At 39.2% G+C, this 19,911-nt stretch overlaps 3 non-coding genes and 1 pseudogene across 4 annotated transcripts; all 4 read right to left on the bottom strand.

Annotated features, from left to right (window-relative positions):
* Nucleotides 1-605: 605 nt before the first annotated feature.
* Nucleotides 606-3,154, bottom strand: LOC112850491 (translation machinery-associated protein 7 pseudogene; annotated as a pseudogene). Its single transcript, XR_015240150.1, has 2 exons — nucleotides 2,749-3,154; nucleotides 606-1,596 (listed from the first exon to the last, which is right to left on the bottom strand). The product of XR_015240150.1 is annotated as a translation machinery-associated protein 7 pseudogene (transcript).
* Nucleotides 3,155-3,602: 448 nt separating this feature from the next.
* Nucleotides 3,603-3,737, bottom strand: LOC112850597 (small nucleolar RNA SNORA4). The gene has a single exon (XR_003222703.1). It is a non-coding gene; the product is annotated as a small nucleolar RNA SNORA4 (small nucleolar RNA).
* A 230-nt stretch (nucleotides 3,738-3,967) lies between these two features.
* On the bottom strand, nucleotides 3,968-4,097 carry LOC112850588 (small nucleolar RNA SNORA63). The gene has a single exon (XR_003222695.2). It is a non-coding gene; the product is annotated as a small nucleolar RNA SNORA63 (small nucleolar RNA).
* Nucleotides 4,098-4,439: 342 nt separating this feature from the next.
* LOC112850620 (small nucleolar RNA SNORA81) lies at nucleotides 4,440-4,619 on the bottom strand. Its single transcript, XR_003222722.1, has one exon. It is a non-coding gene; the product is annotated as a small nucleolar RNA SNORA81 (small nucleolar RNA).
* Nucleotides 4,620-19,911: the final 15,292 nt, after the last annotated feature.

Raw genomic sequence — 19,911 nt, 5'->3', positions numbered from 1 at the left:
TTATAATTCTGTAACTAGAATAAAATATTTATTGTCGTGTGCTGTTTTATCTTATCTTGGAAAATAGGCAATTATGGCAAAAAGCATAATTCTTTAAGGAATAAGGACCAAACAACTTTAAAGAAAAAATATTTGTTATTATAATTTATTGAATATTCATATACAATACGGCAAATTTTCTGGGATTTAACCCTAGGATATGATTGTTGCTGGTGCTTATTAGTAAAAGGCTCCAGTTCATGCTTATGACTAGTAAAATGTTTTACTGTTGGAGAAGTGGATAAAGTACACCAAAGATGGCTGATTGGACTAAAACAAACTCTGGTCTCTAGCTTAGAGACCCCTCCTCCGGGTTCTTCTTTCTTTGTTTGCTGAGCGCCCGAAAACCAACCCCCCCCCCCCAAATATGGAGGCTGAAAACTATAAATTACCCTTCTCACTCACATTCAGGGTTCAGATCTTTGGAAAAACAGTCTTCTCTGAGCCCGTCAGTGTTAAATAAATCTCCCAATCCACCAAGGTCTCCAAGTGCCGCTTGGTTTTACCGCCAGCATTCCAGCCTGATGCCGTAACATTACAAAGTAAAAACACAATGCCATACAAAATGAAATCAAATACTTTATTTAAAAAAAAACATTTTCGAGTTTGTTTTATTCAGTCTAATGACTAACGCAATAAAAACAGATAAACTAGTTTAATATAATTGGATGCTTTTTTTAAAAAGAGATTTTATTTCTAAGTAGTCTCTACATCCAACCTGGGGCTTAAATTTACAATCTCAAGATCAAGAGTCACATGCTCCACTGACTGAGCCAGCCAGGCACCCCATAATTGGCTGCTTTTCTTTTCTTTTCTTTTTTTAAAGTTTATTTATTTTTGAGAGAGAGACACAGTGTGAGCATGGGCAGGGGAGAGGCAGAGAAAGAAGGAGAGACACAGAACTCGAAATGGGCTCCAGGCTCTGTGCTGATGGCACACGTAACTCGTAACACAAATGGCCATCAGCACAGAGCCCAACGTGGGGCCTGAGCTTACAAACTGTGAGGTCATGACCTGAGCCGAAGTTGGACGCCCAACCAAGTGGGCCACCTAGGCACCTCAATTGGCTGCTTTTATACAGCACATATTGTCCAGTCCACAATATAGTATTAAATGATGGAGCACATTCAATATAACCATTTTTACAGAACTAGGAAATACATTTCTAAGAATAATTGTTACAACCCCATCTGTCATATCCAACTCCAATATTCTAATTCTGAAGCAGATAAAACCAATGACCATCCTCATATGGGCTCACGAGTAAGAGTAGTGTTACCATCAAAATCTGTATTTTTGATCCATTATGAGCATTGAGACGAGCTTCAAATATTCCCAAAGAAAGAAGCACAGTGGATGTTATCATCACCTATTCCACAATAGCAAGTGCTCCATTCAAAACTATCTCATCCCAGGAATTAAATAAGGTCAGTCACATTCATTGGCATTTCCTCCACTGTGCTATTGTAGAAAGTCTGAATGTCACAAAGAATCCACTTGTCTTCTTCAATGTTTATGGCCACAGCTTTCCTCCCAAATCAGCCTCCACTGCCAATTCTGAACAAACAAAAATTATTAATCAGAATATTGCTTATCAAGTACAATATGAACTACTAACAATATGAGCTACTTGTTAACCATCAGTGGCTGTTTATTTCCCAAGATTATATATAGAGTGATTCTAACTAGATGCCAATTACAATATCTAGAGAGAAAAAGGATTTCTTTTGTAGTTAGTGGAAAGGATTCCTTTGGCTGCAAAATCAGATTCTATCAGGCATCTTAAGCATTATTATTTATAAAGCAGATGACAGTATTGTGTTTGTGGTAGTGGAATTAAAGCCCATACCCAAGAGGGCTAGCCAAGAGCAGTTGTTGGCCTGGGACAGATGTAAACACCACAGACTAAACAAAAAGAACAATTACGTAATTCGTCTTGACACACTTTTGGAACTATAAAGTGCAACTATAAACTCTGGAATGTTAGCTATTGTTTAGGACTATGCAGTCTAATACAATAGCCAGTAGCTACATGTGGATATTGGAATTAAAATTAAATAAAATAGAAAATATAGTTAACCGGTTGCATGAACCACACCTCAGTAGCTACGTGGTGGCCTGTCACTTCTGTGTTGGGCAGCACAGATATAGAATATTTTCCTTGCTGCAAAAGTTCTATTGGACAGACTTGGTCTAGGACTTAAAAACTTTTTATAGCGTGTGTGTGGAAGGAACTTCCAAAGATCTGTCTTGATAACCCATACTTATCACTGCTTTCTGCTCAGTTCACCTAAGACACCGTAACACAGATGGCTGAGATATATGTACCACCATGGCTCTATACCAAAACAGATAATATAGCCAATCAAAAATGCCGTGGCTGGAGCAATTTAAAATATCAAATAACCGGAACAAGAAAAAAACAAATATGGAAATACTGACTCGCTCTTTGTCCAAACTACATGTTGTTTCACTCATGAAACCATGTCCTAAATTAGGCCAGTGCCATCTCTGAGCACCATCTCATCATCTATTCTTGTTGACTACTACATTTTGTCTTTCTTTTTTATTTTAATGATTGATTTTTTAAAACAAAAGTTTATTCTTAAATGTACAACAGGATCTAAGACACTCCATTCTAGCTATCGGTAGCAACAGGGTTATGACAGGGAATCCAGATGTTTAAACAGGAATGGAATTAAGGATTACCATTGCCTCAGGCACAAGGAACAGTTTACTTTTTGCCAGATTTCTTAATTCTGCCTGTGACCAGGGGGCCCTTCCCTGAGGCCTGGTCTTGGCCTTTTAGCTCCTGGAGTTTCTTCTGCTCCTCTTTTGGCTCCTGCTTGAACGCCTTCTGTTGACCATCTCCTCGGCCTATTTCTTGGGCTGCTTCAGGGGCTTCTTCCTGCCCCCTTTGCGGCTGGACATGGTGCCTCTATATCTTTTTAAAGTTATTTTTACATTAGTAGCAAGACATAATTTATTTAGTAATAAAACCACTATACCTAAGCCAGTGTCAATGTAAATTGATACCAGAAAATGCTAACAAAATCCCAATTATAGAGGAATCCCCAAGAAAGCACAAGATATGAATAACACGACTAAAAAAAAGGACTCACGTGTAAGCTAAGGCAGCCGGATCTAACAGCATTGTTGATTTTTCCTTTGAATATCAATTGTACAAAATCCAAAGTCTGGGCTACATTTCACATTTGTTTTTCTACTATGTTCTGATCAACCATGAATCTCTCCAAGTAGAATTTAAATACATCTTACCATGTTACTAGATGATAAGATTGTTGTCCTCATTCATATACCTGATTTTAAAGGTTGTCTGGCTAACAGAATCACACTTGAACAACAACACATAAATTTATTTCACCAGAATAAAGGCAAATACTCAATGAAGATGACAAATATTCAGTTGAGAATACAGTTTCCACAAGTGGTGGGCGGTACATAGTTTATAACCATAGATACCATTGTACATAAAAATCATGAGCCTGAGATCACGGTAGTATACGTTCAAGTTCTGATTCAAACAGCAGCTGCTGCACACTCTTCCAGGCCACAAAACGGTAATGAACCGCATAGAAATCATACAGCTCACTGTGGAGTGTGGGCTTTATTTCCCCACATAGCTTGAGCTGACAAAGACTGCTAAAAATCTTCCCCTCAAAACCGAAGTTTGGCAGATAACTATAATTAAATGAGGAATTGAAATACCAGTAAGTTGGCAGTAATCAAAACGTGGTTTGTCCCATACCTGAATTCCTTCCTGATAATGCCTCTTTCTTTCTTTCTTTCTTTCTTTCTTTCTTTCTTTCTTTCTTTCTTTCTTTCTTTCACTGTCACCACCTGCAAAATATTAATAAGACTGAATTCTCAAGAGTCATTCCTCAAGTCAGTGTTTAACTTGGTAGACATGTCTGAGACCACGCATCCCTGGCTGCTAAGCACCAGGGCAGACAGGGCTAGAAAGGTAACAGTTTTATTTTGAGCAGGGGTAAAGACAAGGCAGCACTTGACAGCTACATTGTAACTACATCCTGCATCAGTTTATTAAGGAAGTAATTAGACATTAACTGTGTCTTAACTGGCAATACTAGGGAAGAACTACTCTTACCACATCAGAAACTGAACTTCCTGGCATGCATTTTCTCAGAAGCCAGTCTACCCTCTGCCTTGTGTTCTGAAAAAGTACAGCCTGTGTACTGGTTGGTCTCTTGTATGCCACAAGGAGCATGTAATTCCAACCCACCCCCCCACCCCTGGTATTGCAGAGAGGAAAATGTTAATAGAGTCAGAAGAAAAAGCCATTTGATTTCTTACTCTCATCCCTGCCATTGCAAGGGGCAAGTTAGAAATTCATTCTATTAATTCTACTTAAATACAGATATTATTGTACCAAATTTTAGAACAAAGTATCCTGGACTTAAGAAAGAGATTCAGCTCAGTTTTTCTATTATCTGGTATAGTTGTTTCTCTTCTTTTGTTTACTCTGCTGCTTTATTTATAAATACTAAAACACGGTTACTACTTTCTGTAATTTTAGTACAGAGCTTAAGCAAGAAGGTAAAAAAAAAAATTCTGGCCATAATTTTTATGTATATCAACTAGTAAAACATTACCCTCTTTCGAAAATATTATAAAATACTGGTCCTTTCAAGGGTCAATTCTTCCTTCTTCATTAGAAGTTGAAATGGATTTCTCATGAACTTTTTGATAACTTCCAACATATCGATTGACATTAAGGCAGAAAACAACCCAACCTTAAAAGAAAAGAGAGAGATAACTAATTATGTTGACACATCAATTAAGTAGATATAACAGTTTTCGTAATAATACATAGAGAAATGTTTGAGACCAAGCGTCCCTGTCTTACTATAGAATTGAGCTAGACAGAGATTGTAGGAAACAATTGCTTTCAGCAGGGGGAAAGGACAATATAGCACTTCACAGCTATACTGTAACAATTAACCCAACCTGCTAGCTATAGACAAATCACATGCCCACCTTAATGCTTATATTTAATTTCTGGTAAATCTCATGGATTTGACCTTTAATCCCTTGACTCCACATTTTTATCTGCTTCATCCAAAACAAGCATCTTGACCCATTTTGGAAAGTTAAAAAAATAAATCTTACTTAAATGTGGGTTGTGCATGGGGACTTCCTTCCAAAGACTACATTACGGAAGGGGAGTGTAACTTTATTGGAGAAACCAATGAGGAGTAACTTTATTGGAGAAACCTAACAAACACCACCTCAGCCAGGGGACCAAGGTCAACTCAACAGTAATAATCCTTAATTTAATGAGATGAAAATGGCCTTTACTTCTGTGGTCTTCCTCCCCCAAAACCCATAACCCCAGTCTAATCTTGAGAAAGACATCAAATTCCAATATAAGGACATCCTACTAAATAGCTGACTGATATCTGACTCCTAAAAACTGTTAAGGTCATCAAAAACAGGGAAAATTTTAGAAACTGTCACAGCCAAGAGGAGCTTAAGGAGACATGACAATTAAATATAAATTAAATGGGTGGGATACTGGAACCAAAAAAAAAAAAAGGACATTAGGTAAAAACTAAAGAAATCAGAGTAAATTCTGGACTTCAGTTCACAATAATGTATCAAGGTTGGTTCATTAATTTTAACAAATACCACACTAATGTAAGATATGGGAAACTCCTTACAAAGTATATAGGAACTTTCTAAACTATCTTCTCAATTTTTCTGTAAACCTAAAATGGATCTAAAATATAAAGTTTATCAAAGGAAAGTTCTAGTATCATGTCTAGGAATTCATGCATTTGGCTTAAACAATGAGGCGAATTATTTTCCCTCCTGTACCTCAATATCACCAGTTTAAATATGCCCTAAGTAAAATATGGTGATACTTACAAAGACAGATTCTATTTAACATATCAGACGCTCTCCCTGAAACACCAGTATGTGCTGCTTCAACTGTATGCTGTGCCTTTCACTTGGAACACCATTTCCACAATGCAGGCATGACAAATTGTCTCCTTACAGTATTCAAATGCCAGAATTACCATTTGGATCTAAAAGTTAAAGCTTAAATTATTATGTTGTAGAAATACAGGCTCCACCAAACCATTTCTGAAGCACATGGCTAAATGCTGAACTGCTCATATTTAGAATCTTAAGATTCTGGTCTGCAAACAGCTTTTATGCAGCACAACACAGAATCACTTCTAAGCTTACAATGCAGAATAATCAAACTGCTTCATGATAAAATCCCTTTCAGCATCTCATTTTTATTTTTATTTTTTAAAAATGTTTTATTTATTTTTTGAGAGAGAGTGTAAGTGGGGAGGGAGAGAAAGAGAGGGGGGCAGAGGATCCAAAGTGGGCTCTGAGCTGTCAAGCTGACAGCAGCCAGCCCAATGTGGGGCTTGAACTCATGAACTGTGAGATCATGCCCTGAGCGGAAGTCTGATGCTCAACCGGCTGAGCCACCCAGGGGCCCCACAGCATCTCATTTTTGATTAGATTTCTGTGCCCTTACAAACTTGAGATCCTCAGCTTCCTAGAGATACCAGTTAGATAATTAAAGAATCCAAACAAACATTTCGTACATTATTCTTCTATGTGCAGGATATGTAAGTAGTGAAACAAGTTCTTTATAGCTCCAAGACAAATTGTTCTGTTATGTAGTCACTGATTATCAGTTACTTTAAAAATAAACCTTTCCAATGGGAAGTTATGCCATATAGCCTTGATCTTAATAAAGCCTACAGCTTGGTTAAGAAAAGCTTTATTTCATAGCTAGTAACAGTGAATTTTTTTTTAAGCGTGTATTTATTTTGAGAGAAAGGTGGGGGCGAGGGACATAAAGAGAGAGAGAGAGAGAGAGAGAGAGAGAGAGAGAGAGAATCCCAAACAGGCTCTATGCTGTCAGCTCACAGCTGGATGTGGGCTGGATCTCATGAACCATGAGATCAAGACCTGAGCCAGAATCAAGAGTCCGACACTTAACCAAATGAGCCACCCAGGTGCCTGCAGTGAGCTTTGAAAAACAGATAGCATGCAACAGCTTTATCACAAACTACAAAGATTCCCAACTAATTACTGATCATTGCAGTTTTCATGTTGCAAAATTGCATTTAGACTTAACAACAATAACACAAAGGGCATGGATTCTGTCTACCCTGAAACAAAGACAGCTTTAGTTTCTCAGGCTGGGGAGATATAGCCCTGCAAACCATCTCTGCAAACCTAGTTCCTGTTTAATTTGAAACAAGAACTCTGGGATGCCTGGGTGGCACAGTCGGTTGAGTGTCTGACTTTGGCTCAGGTCATGGTCTTGCAGTTTGTCAGTTCAAGCCCCACACCAGGCTCTGTGCTGACAGCTCAGAGCCTGGAGCCTGCTTCGGATTCTGCGTTTCCCTCTCTCTGCCCCTTCCCAGCGCATGCTCTCTCTTTATCTCTCAAAGATGAATAAACTTTAAAAAAAAATTTTGAGACAAAAACTATATGCTTGCATGCGGACAATAATAGAAAAAAAAAGGTTCTGAATGGACCACTTTACACCAAATCTTAAGCTATTCTTCACTTTTGTAAAACCTGAAGTATCTGAAAATTTATGTTCCCCTGGGGGACAGCCATTAACCAATGACTGATGGTGTAGATGTAAATAAACTAGTGCTGGCCTCTTTGGTAAGGACAACCCTGAGGACTGACTACACTGATCTCACAGTTCTTCTGTGGGATGGAGCCACCTCCAGGGCAACACCTGCTTGAGAGTAAAGCTTGCCCGGCCTCCGATTGCACTGAGATGAACACAACATCACTTCTGTGCTTTCTCTTCCCCAAATGGATAGCCTGAATCTATTTGGGGAGAAGTGTCAGAAAACAAACAATGGGGGAATATTCTATTAAAAAACTGTCCTCCATTCTCAATGATTGACACCATCCTCTACTCACATATTTTTAGTACGCAGAGATCTCTATTAAGGATACGAATCCAAAATCACTTCATCATCTAACCTATTAAAATCACAAAAGACGAAGACTGAGGAACTGTTCCAGAATGAAAGAAACCAAAGAGACATAACTACTAAATCCAACATGTGATCCTATATTATATTTTGGACCAGTAAACAAGCCATTTTTTTTTTTTGTAAGATGTTCATTAGTTGGACAACTGGTGAAATTCGAATTAGGTCTACAGATTAAATAATATTGAATCAATGTTATTTTTTTATTTTGATAATTGTGTTATGATGTAAGAGAATGCCCTTATTTCTAGATAACACACACTGAAATATTAAGGGGTAAACAGGCATAATGTCAGTAACTTACTGCCAAATGCTTCAAAAAACATTATGTGAGTATATGTGCAATTGTATATATATACAGAGAATAAAACAAATGTATTATAAATAGTAACATTTGAGAAATACAGGTAAAGAATACTGGAATTCTTTGTCCACTTTTGTAACTTTTCTAGAAGTCTAAAATAATTTCAAATTAAAAGTGGAAAATTCAAAATAAGAGTATCAAGCCTATTAACATAATTTACAGAAGAGAAGCCACAGAAGTCTTAAACTGGCAGCTCATTTGTTTTCTTTGTTCTGCACAGTGTTTTAAACCCGAATTAGATGCTTTCTGAGGAAATTTCATATGCAAATCCAAATTTCCACCTTTGCATGAAAAGTCCGCAGATTGTAATCCTATTCCTTATCCTTTGGTGGCAACTAATGAGTGGCAACTAATAAGTCTGTAGGTAAACAAACATTCAACCATAGGATGGTAAAGCCAAGAGGAAATAACTCATCAATAAATCATGGGAACTCGAGGGCATCTGAATCTCCAGAGTGTGATTTAGAAGGAGAAACCACAAGCCAGCCAGCTAGGGTCCCTGAGGCACAGCTGTATCTCCAGTCCCAGTGTCCAAGGAAGTGGCTGCAGATATGGAGGGCACAGCCAAGAGGACCATGAGGAGGAGCGAGCAAAATAAATTGGAAGGGATCAGCATAGGATGCAGGAAGACCTAGTGTGTGGGTGAAAGAGACCCATTTCTACAACGTTAGTGGAATAAATTTAGCCTTTATGAATGCAAAGTTCTAATTGGTAATAAAACATAACTGCAGAAAATGGTGTCAAAGAAAGAAAAGCAGGTTTAAGTGAGGCTTCAATAAAAATCCTTGACAATCAGAGGAAACAGAAAAGCATTCTGCACCTTGTGTCATGTCTGAACTTTGAAAGCACTGATCCCAGCTTTCTCCTTGAGGATAAGACCCAGAGCTTCCTGCAGAAAGCTTCTCCAGCTGAAGCCCACAGACGGGAAATTGATCACTCTGTTGCTAAATGATGTGTGTGTGATTTCTGGCTTCAAACTCTGGATGGCCTCACAGGTGGAGTAAGAAGCCAGTGTGATGTACAGGCCACAATCTAGGAAGAAGCACATCACAGTCCCTAATGAACGGGAGAGTATCATTTTCAGGAAAAACGCTTTAGAGCCTGTGCTCTATTACATTACCATGGGACTACAGGACTCCAAAGTGAACTATGATATGACAAGGATGACACAGGCAGTGGGGCAGAAACATTAATGTTTGCTGGCAGGAAGCTCAGAACACAGGGATTCTATTTCCTCATTAACATTGACATCATTTGCTGAGAATGGCTTGTGAGGGATGTCAGAGGTTTAAAAAGAATGAAGAGAATCTGATACAGCAGTTGCAGAAAATGAAAGAATGAGGTGGCTAGAGAAACGCTATGGGCCTGCTGTGCAGTGCAAAACGACTAGGCAATGTTGACTCCCATGAATTTCTTTTACTATCAAGTCTTCTCAGTGCACAAGTTTCTCCAGCTCTTCTAGGAAGCTTGATGCAGGCACAAAGAAGACAAATAGTTGGATCCATCCACCATTGCAGTTTTCTCGGGTGAATAAATAGCTGGTAATAATTGACAGCATTTATAAACCTTGGGGGTGGAGACTCAGGTTTTTGTTATGATTTTACAAATAATCAAGGATCAGATATGATAAGTGACTTGTTTACAATCACTTGGGTAATAAACAGTAGTTGCTAAGATTAGAACTTCAATCTTTGTAATTCTACATTTCTCTTTAGGTGGTGGAAAGGTTTTGTAGCTTTTTGAAGGAAAACCAGGAAAAATTCCCAAAGGAATATTAGAAAATAGTCTGCAATTAAACTATTTTAACACTGTAAACACTAAGGAAATAAAACAATATACAAAGAAATAAAAAACTCTTGTAAGGCTTGACCTTTGGCTTTTAAAACATACTAAGTCTACCTTACCATAAATAACCACTGAATGTAAACTTATTTTCTAGCTTTACCCATTACCCTGTAGTTATTTTCTCTCCCATAGTGGTTGGTAATGTTTCTTCTGTTTAAAACACAATGAAAATAAAAATAATATAAAATTATGCATGGGGAACAATGAATGAAACTGATACATAAATATTTTTATTAGCCCAGCTTATAGATATTTGATTTGGTAAAATTGGTATATTACAATCTAAAATACTTGCTTTATCTATTATTGAACAGTACATTTCTTTTCACTGAAACTCAGATATCCATAACATTCTTAATTGTTTGGCCTTTTAAAAATTGAAATAAAAATTTAAAAGTTAAAAATATAGAATGTTATGCCAAAGATTCACTCTAACGGTCAAATGTAATAGCTAATAGCTAAAATTACTTTTGATGTCCCAGGCACTTGACAATCCTATGAAGTGGGTACAATTATTATCATCTTTATTTTAAAGAAGAGGAAACTGAGGCCCAGAGAGATTATATAACTTGCCTTCTGCCATCAAAGTGACAGAACTATGCTTTAAACCCAGGTGTGTTTTATTCCAGAATTCGAGCTCTTAGCCTCTACATGCCAAATGCACTTAATCCCTACTTTTATGGCGATGTATGGGATTTTTGCAATACATATGAGTATAACTTTGTCCACTGACATCAAAGCCAAATGATATGCCATTGTGTAGTCATTATAAAGTATACTTTAATCACCACAGAGCAAATCAATATTCCTTGACAGCTTAATACAGTTACTTCTTCCCTAAAATATAAATGCTGTAGAGGAGAACTTGAATATAAACTTATTCTCCAGCCCTCTGAAGGATAAGTTTGCTTTTGTTAACTGGATTAATTCCAACAATAAGAACGAACTCCCCAGGCGTGTTCTTCTGATGAAGGGCAGCAGAACTAAAATGGGTTTTTAAGGTGTTCTGGCCTCATTACCCACTAGTTGCATAACCTTGGGCAAGTCTTCTTCAGGCTTCTTCAGAACTTGGATTACAACAACACTCCCCACACGGGGACTGCTGTGAGAGCACGCTGTAAATGGTTAGGAGGTGTACAAGTATTAGTCTAGTCTAGGTTTGCCAGATAAAAAACAACATGCTCAGTTCAAAATTTCACTTTATATTGGGGATATATTTATAGGCAAAAATTATTTGTTGATTGAAATTTAAATTTATCCAGTGTCTCGTGTTTTTATTGCCAAATCTGGCAACTCCATGGCGAGGGGAGCATGGAGAACGGCAAGCCTAGCTCCACGGTGCTCTACCCCTCAAATGGAGAAACTGAGGCAGTTAGTGGGCTGAAGGGTGAACGCAGGGAGGGGGAGGAGAGGAAAGGGCTAGGTGTAAGAGGATGCCCTTTCGGGGGCGGGGGTGGGGGGTGGAACTGAAAGCAGATTCCCGGGTCCCTCCAGTCCTCCTCCCCCTCCTCACCTCCCACTGCTCAGGCAGGCCAAACATCCCCCGCCCCTGCGCGGGAAAGCAACCTTTACCTCGGCGGCAGCCGCGGGCTCGGGGGGCGCTCCCCTCCGGTTCCTCTCAGTCGCCATCAGCAGCACCAGCACCACAGAGGCCGTGGCCACGTCCCCGAAGCCCGGCTGCTTGTTGATGTGCGACTGCGTTTCATATGTCACGCAAATCATCCCTCCATTCTTTCTGGAAGTCTCTTGTCCTCCTCTGGCCACCGTCCAGGTCAGAGCCAAGAAATGGACCAATCCAAGCAAGCAATTCAGGAGGGGGCGTCACCGCTAAAGCCAATCACAGAACAGAGCTGCGCTCCGTGGTGGCGATTGGCCAATCGGTTTCTTTGCCCTGTAGGTGGTCTGCCTAGTGGGGAGGTGTCGGCCCTGTTGTCAGCCTTTGTAGGACCGTGGGTGTCGGCTAGGTGGGTCCTCCTGTGGTCCGGGGGGTTCTTTCTCTCTCGTAGGCTCTAGGACAAGGAACACCCCACGACCTTTAAGCTTTAGAGCCTCTGAGGGGAAGAAGGGAAGGGAGCTGGTTTAGAATATAAAGGGATATGGGCTAAGAATACACAATTTTATGTTTTCAAGAATGTGAAAAACATATACTTACAAAAGCCCTCTTAATCGCCTCAAAACTGAAATCACAGACTTTTTAAATAGACTATTTTTTTCTATAATGGTATTTGAAAATATTGTGAAATAAGTGACACATCACATTGTGTAAGTTTAAGCTGTACAGTGTGTTGATTTGACACATCTATACATTGCAATATGATTACCACCACAGCATTAGCTAACACCTCTATCAAGTCACATAATTATTTTTTTGTGCATAGTGAGAACATTTAAGATCTAGTCTCTTAGCAACTTTGAAGTATAAAGCACAGTGTTGTTAACAATAGTTCACTATGCTGTGCATTAGATCTCCAGAACTTACTCATCTTCTGGTTGCAAGTCTATAGAGTTTTTAACAGAAGTTATAGGTTCATAGCAAAATTGACCAGAAGATACTGAGATTTCCTGTGTAACACATAGCCCCCCCACCTATTATCACCATCACCCACCAGAGTGGTACATTGTTACAACTGATGAATCTACACTGACATGTCATAATCACTGAAAGTCCATAGTTTACAATTTAGTTCATTTTTGGTGTTGTACTTTTACGAGTTCAGATGAATTTTTAACCATATATATCCAAGAGTAGTTTTACTGCCTTAAAAATCCTCTGTGCTCAGCATATTCATTCCTCTCTCCCCAATAACCCCTGGCAATCACTGATCTTTTAAATTGTCTTTATAGTTTTGCCTTTTCCAGAATGTCATATAGTTGGAAATGTACAGTAAGAAGTTTACAGCTTTCACGAGGTAATCACTTCTTTCAGATTATGTCTTTCACTTAGCAATATGCATTTAAGTTTCCTCCATTTCTTTTCATGGCTTGGTAGCTCATGTCTTTCTAGTGCTGAATGATATTCCATCATCTTGATGTGCCACAGTTTACTTATCCATTCACCTACTGAAGGGCATCTTGGTTGCTTCCAATTTGGCAATTGTGAATATAACTGCTATAAATACCCATGTGCAGGTTGTTGTGTTTGGAAGAGTTAAAGAAGCAATTCATAATTTAGAAAACAGAAATGGGAGTACTAATAAATATAAGATCTGAAAAAAAAATAAGAATAGACACTTGGCTAGCCTGAGGAAGTACAATCAAAATAAAAACAAGGTGAAATAACTTACACAAAAAATTCATAGAATTGTATGGGATCATGTTACTCACCTCTGTGTAATAAATTTGAAAATCTGGATAATACAGATGAAATTACAAGAAATATAATTTGTCAAAATATCCCAGAAAAGATAGAAGCTAAGTAAACTGGTTACCATAGAATAAATAGATGTTGTCAGAGAACTGTATTTTCCCACACCTCCATCCACAAAAGCATCAGGACTACATTATTTCACAGGAGAATTCTACTGAGAAACTTTAAAGAACAGATAAGTTGGTTGCTATTGATTCTATCCTGAGCACAGAAATAGAGACAACTTCCAAATTCTATTTATGAAATGAGTATAACACTGATAACAAAATCTAATAAACCACACATATATCTGATGCATACACATACACAGCGACCATAGACATTCTTATCCAGTAATCAAGACAGCATGGTGTTGGTGAAATGATAGACTAATAGATCAATTGAACAGAATAAAGTGCCCTGTTACACTCCCACCCAACCTTAGTCAACTGATCTTTGAAAAAAGAGCAGTGGAAATTCAATAGAAGAAAGACAGTCTTTTCAACAAGTGGTGATGGAAAAACTGGGCATCTATCTGCAAAATAATGAATCTAGACACTAACCTTACATTTTTAACAAAAATTATCTAAAAGTGGAGATAGACCTAAATGTAAAACACAAAACTATGGAGCTTTTAGAAGAAAACATGAGAGAAAATCTAGGGGCACCTGAATGGCTCAGTCAATTAAGTGTCCAACTTTGGCTCAGGTCATGATCTCACAGTTTGTGAGTTTGAGCCCCTTGTGGGGCTCTGCACTGACAGCTCAGAGCCTGGAGCCTGCTTTGGATTCTGTGTCTCCTCTCTCTCGCTGCCCCTCCCCTGCTTGTGCTCTTTCTCAAAAATAAGCTATCAAAGCAAAACTAAATAAATAAAACAAAAATTAAAAATTAAAAAAATAAAAAAGATTTTTAAAAAAAGAGAAAATCGAGGTGACCTTGGGTTTGGTAATGATACTTATTTATTTGTTTATTTATTATTTTTTACTTTAGAGAGAGAGAGAGAGAGAATGGGGGAGGACAGAGGGAGAGAGAGAGAGAGGGACAGAGAAAGAGACAGAGAGAGAATCCCAAGCAAGTTCTATGCTCAGCATAGAGCTTGATCCCACAACACGGGGCTCGATTCCACAACCCTGGGATCATGACTTAAGCCAAAATCAAGAGCTGGATGCCTAACTGACTGTGCCACTGAGGCACCCCTAGTAATGACTTTTAGATACAACAGCAAAAGCATGATCCATGAAAGAAAAAAATTGATAAATTGTTCTTCATTAAAATTAAAAACTTCGGCTCTGCAAAAGACATTGTCAAGAAAATGAAAAGACAAGCCACAGACTGGGAGAAAATATCTGCAAAACACATATCTGATCAAGGACTTGTATTCAAAGTATACAAAGAACTTTTTTTTTTTTTAGTGTTTATTTTTGAGACAGAGATATAGTGTGAGTGGGGGAGGGGTAGAGAGAGAGGGGGATACAGAATCTGAAGCAGGCTCCAGGCTCTGAGCTGTTAGCACAGAGCCCGACGTGGGGCTCAAACTCACAAACCGCGAGATCATGACCTGAGCTGAAGTCGAATGCGTAACCAACTGAGCCACTCAGGCTCCCCACAAAGAACTCTTAAAAACTTAACAATAAGAAAACAAACAACCTAGTTAAAAAGTGGGCAGACACCTCACCAAAGAAGATGTACAGATAAGTGTACAAAAAATTGCTCACCATCATATGTCATTAGGTAGTTGCAAATTTAAACTACTACGATGTATCACAAATACCTATTAGAATGGCCAAAATCCAAAACGCTGAAAATACCAAATTCTGGTTAGGATGTGGACCAACAAGAACTCTCATTCATTGTTGATGGGTATGTAAATGGTTTTACGAGACAGTTTGTAGTTTGGGGACACCTGAGTGGCTCAGTTGGTTTAGCATCTGACTCTTGATCTTGGCTCAGGTCTTTTTTTTTTAATTTTTTTAGATTATTTTTAATGTTTATTTATTTTTGATAGAGAGAGAGTATGCTCGAGTTGGGGGTAGCAGGGAGAGAGGGAGACAGGAACCTACTGTACTGACAGCAGAGAGCCCTATGCAGGGCTCGAACTCATGAACCATGAGATCATGCATGACCTGAGCTGAAGTCAGATACTTAACCAGCTGAGCCACCCCAGTGCCCCTAGCTCAGGTCTTGATCTTGGGTCATGAGTTCAAGCCCTGTATTGGTTCCACATTGCGCTCTGCATTGATTGGGCTCCACGTGAAGCTTCCTTAAACAAAAACCACACACATACAGTTTTAGTTTCTTACGAAAGTAAACATAGTCTTACCACACAATCCAACAATTGCATTCATAGGTATTTACCCAAATGATTTAAGAATTTAAGCCCACATAAAAAACCTGTGCACACTGTTTACAGCAGCTTTATTTATAATTGTCTGCGACTGAATACAACCCAGATGTTCTTCAGTAGGTAAATGAATAAACAGATACCTCTATACAACAGAATATAAGAAATACTATTCAGTGTTAAAAAAAAATGAGTTAACAAGCCATAAAAAGACATAGAGGAAACTTAAAGGCGTATTGCTAAGTGAGGGTGGTCAGTCTGAGAAGGCTACATACTGTGTGATTCCAACTATATGACGTTCTGGAAGCGACAAAAGTATGGTGACAGTAAAAATATTAGTGGTTGCCCCAAATCTGAAGGGAAGGGAGGATGAATCGGTGGAGCATAGAAGATTTTTAAGGCAATGAAACTATTCTGTATGATTATTGCAATGGTGAATACATACATGACATTATGCATTAGTCAAAACCCAAAGAACAGTACAACAGAAAGAGTGAACCATAATGTAAAATATAGGCTTTAGTTAATAATAATGTATCTATATTGCTTCATCAATTGTAACACATGTGCCAAACTAATAAAAGATGCTAATAATATGAGAAACTGCTATGAGCGAGTGGGTTTATGGGAATTTTCAGTACTTTCTGTTCAATTTTTCTACAAGCCTAAAACTGCTCTAATAGTCTATTAATGAAAATAATGCATCAAATACACTTTGAAAATTCGAAGGGGTTGTGCCTATGGGTGGTGTAATTATGATCAATTCTCCATCTCTCCTTTTTCCTACCTCTTTTTTCAATTTTCTGTACTTTGCTAATATGTTCTGCAAAGAAAATACATTATTTTGACAATTGATTAAATTTGAGAAAGGACATATATGGGGGAGGAGAGTGGTAGTACAGAGATAGAGGCAGGGGTGCTGTTCCCCTCCCCCTGTATGCACTTGCATACTCACACGCTCCCCTGTGCCAGGGGCACCTGGTTTCAGGAGACACAGATGACAGTGGAATGACTGTCAGGATGGTGTGAGCCCAGGTGACTTTTCACTTTTCTTGGGTTCACCTCTCCAGTCAGCTGTGCAGTAGATGGCACATGGTGTGACCCCTTAGGCAAGAATCCCAGTGTGGTCTCATGTATTAGAACAGCTGGGCTCCTAGCTCAGAGAGGTTTATCCTAGCAGGCAGCACTGGGGGAAAGAGGCAACACTGCAATGTTGAGGCAGGTGAAAGTCCTTTGTGAAATGAGAAGCTTTGACTGATGGATATTCTCTAATTCTGGGCTTGCTCCAGGAACTGGGGTTTACAGAGATGAATAAGGTATTTTCCTTGCCAAGTAGCCCAGGGCCCAATGGGGAAAGTACACTGAAAATTGAGTGGGATGTGGAGGAAGAAGCCTTTAGAGGGGTATTACCTTGAGGCACTTGTGATAACTCCTATCACCTCCCACAGTGCACTTCTCTCTGTCCTCCTCCATCTCCTGTCACCTCCCCACTCTCCTTCCCTCCTCTCTACCATCTCTCTTCCTCTTCTCCCTTTGTTTTCCTCGGCTCTGCCTTAGCACACAATTTTTCAAACAGCTGGCAGCAGTGGGTCATAACAGCAATTGAGTAGGTCCAAACAATCATTCTAAAAAACTTTTTTATTATGAAAAATATTTAAACATGAATAAAAGTAAAAAGAATAAATAGTAGTAAAACAACCCATATGCCACCTCGATTTAACAATTATGAACATTTCCCAGTATTTATCTCATTTATTCTCTTTGCTAAGATAGTTAAAATTACAAACAGTGATGTTTCATCCCTAAAAACTTCTGTATACATCTCTAAAAGAACAAGGGGGTGCCTAGGTGCCTTAGTTGTTTAAGTGTCTGACTTTTGATTTCAGCTCAGGTCATGATCTCAGGGGCATGAGAGCAAGCCCAACATTGGGCTCCATGTCAAGCATGGAGCCTGCTTAAGATTCTCTCTTTTGGGGTGCCTGGGTGGCTTAGTCGGTTAGGCGTCTGACTTAGACACCAGCTCATGATGTCACAGTTTGTGAGTGTGAGCCCAAGGCTATCTGCTGTCAGCACAGAGCCTGCTTCAGATCCTCTGTCTCCCTCTTTCTCTCTGCACCTCCCTGGCTCATGCTCTCAATCTCTCTCAAAAATAAACATTAAAAAAAAAATTCTCTCTTTCCCTCTCTCTCTGCCCCTCCCCCACTCCTGTGCATGCTCTCTCTCTCTTTCTCTCTAAAAAAAGATAATAAAGAAAAGAAAATAAAAGAATAGGGACATTTTCTTACATAACTATAATACCCTGCTTTCCAAATGCAACTTTCCCCAATTTGGGCCATTGTTTTTAAAAAATGAAGTTGAATAGAAAGTATTTCAGGGCTTCACAAGTAGTAAGGGAAAATAAATTGTTCATACAACTTTTGTTTTAATTATGTGTATATATGTCTACTGTGACATGATGTAAAATTTATGTCACACTGTGGCTTGCAGTCTAAGAAGTGTGAAGAGCCCTGCTCTAGGCCAGGGTGCTCAAAGTCTAGTCCTAGGACCGGCAGCATCAGTTTTCCTGGGGACTTGTTAGAAATTTCTCAGGTCCCATTCCACACTACTGAGTCATATCTCTGGACATGGGGACCAGGAATCTGTATTAAGAAAAAAACAAAAAAACAAAACCCAAACCTGTATTTTAGGTGATTCTGCTAGCTTGAAAACCACAAGTCTAGACCCAAATGGGTGACCCTGTGAGGCCCAGGCATCCCTCACCCTCATCTGCGTCACCCAAAGTGGGTCATTTTTCTTTCCTCTTCATTGTGAGGTGGTGCTGAGAGTTCACCAACAGAGGTGGAATCTACCTTGGCAGTGCTTGGAGGATGGTTTCTCTTTCCAGGCTTAGGCAAATCTTTACCTGAAGGTAGAGAATGGTCTAGGTTCATAAGATTAGTAACACAGTTTTGTCTTTGTACTAGCAACATCCGTAAAATGAGACTAAAGCCCTTAGAAGTTTGCTTTGAGGCTTGAATGATGTTTGTGAAATGCCTACCATTGCACCAGGCACAGAGTAGTCATTTAGTATATGGTAGTGGCAATTGCTGTACTGGGCACTACCTATCACAACCCTGGGCATATAATAGATGTTCAACAGATGTGACTGGCTGCTAATTCTTTCACTGGAGGAGGCAGGTTATCCTGGCTCGTTCCTTGATTTTGCCAGATATGGGAGCAATGCAATTTGTCAGAATCAGGAAACAGATCATAAATAGGAAGGAGAATAGGAAGCTCAGAAAGGAGGATGGTGGACAGGAAGAAGAGAACACAGCAAGAATGTCCATATTCACAAGAGCAATGGAGACAGTGACCGTTTGTTTTCTTGGGGGAAAGGGGAGGCATTGAACACTATGTGGTCCTACCAATGGTAACTTCTTAGTTACAATTACAGGATTTCAGAACTGGAAAAAGGAACTTGGAGTTCACAGACCCACCTCCTCATAGCCCACATGAAGCAGTTGAGGGCCTGGGAAAGCATGTGTTACACATGAGGGGCAGAATTGGTTTCTGAGGACAGGCACTGCCTGCTACATCTTGCCATAAACTCAGACAACTCATCTCCATGGAAACCTTTGAAGACTAAAGGTACAGATGTGGGAAAGGACAGCAGCACTCTGAGTGTGATTTCTTTTGTATCCCTTTTGTTTTCTCCCTCATTCCTATTCATCAGCTTCTCCTGCCTCCTCTTCCTTAGCCCCTTCCCTATCTTCCTCCTTTCCATGATTCTCACACATAAGGACCAGGCCTAACCCAGGAAGCTGAGGTCATTGGATCTGCAAAGTCCGGAAAGCCGCACATCATCTGTCTCCTTAGCAATGTGCTTGTTTTTAGTGATCAAAGCTCAACAGCTGGCTCTGACCAGACACCAGGCTCCTGAACCACTATCAAGAAACGTTGCATTTTG

This window comes from Puma concolor, chromosome C2, assembly GCF_028749965.1.
Source record: "Puma concolor isolate L17-30 chromosome C2, mPumCon1.1.hap2, whole genome shotgun sequence".
Taxonomy (NCBI): Eukaryota; Metazoa; Chordata; class Mammalia; order Carnivora; family Felidae; genus Puma; species Puma concolor.
This window is presented reverse-complemented; position numbering and strand designations above follow the sequence as displayed.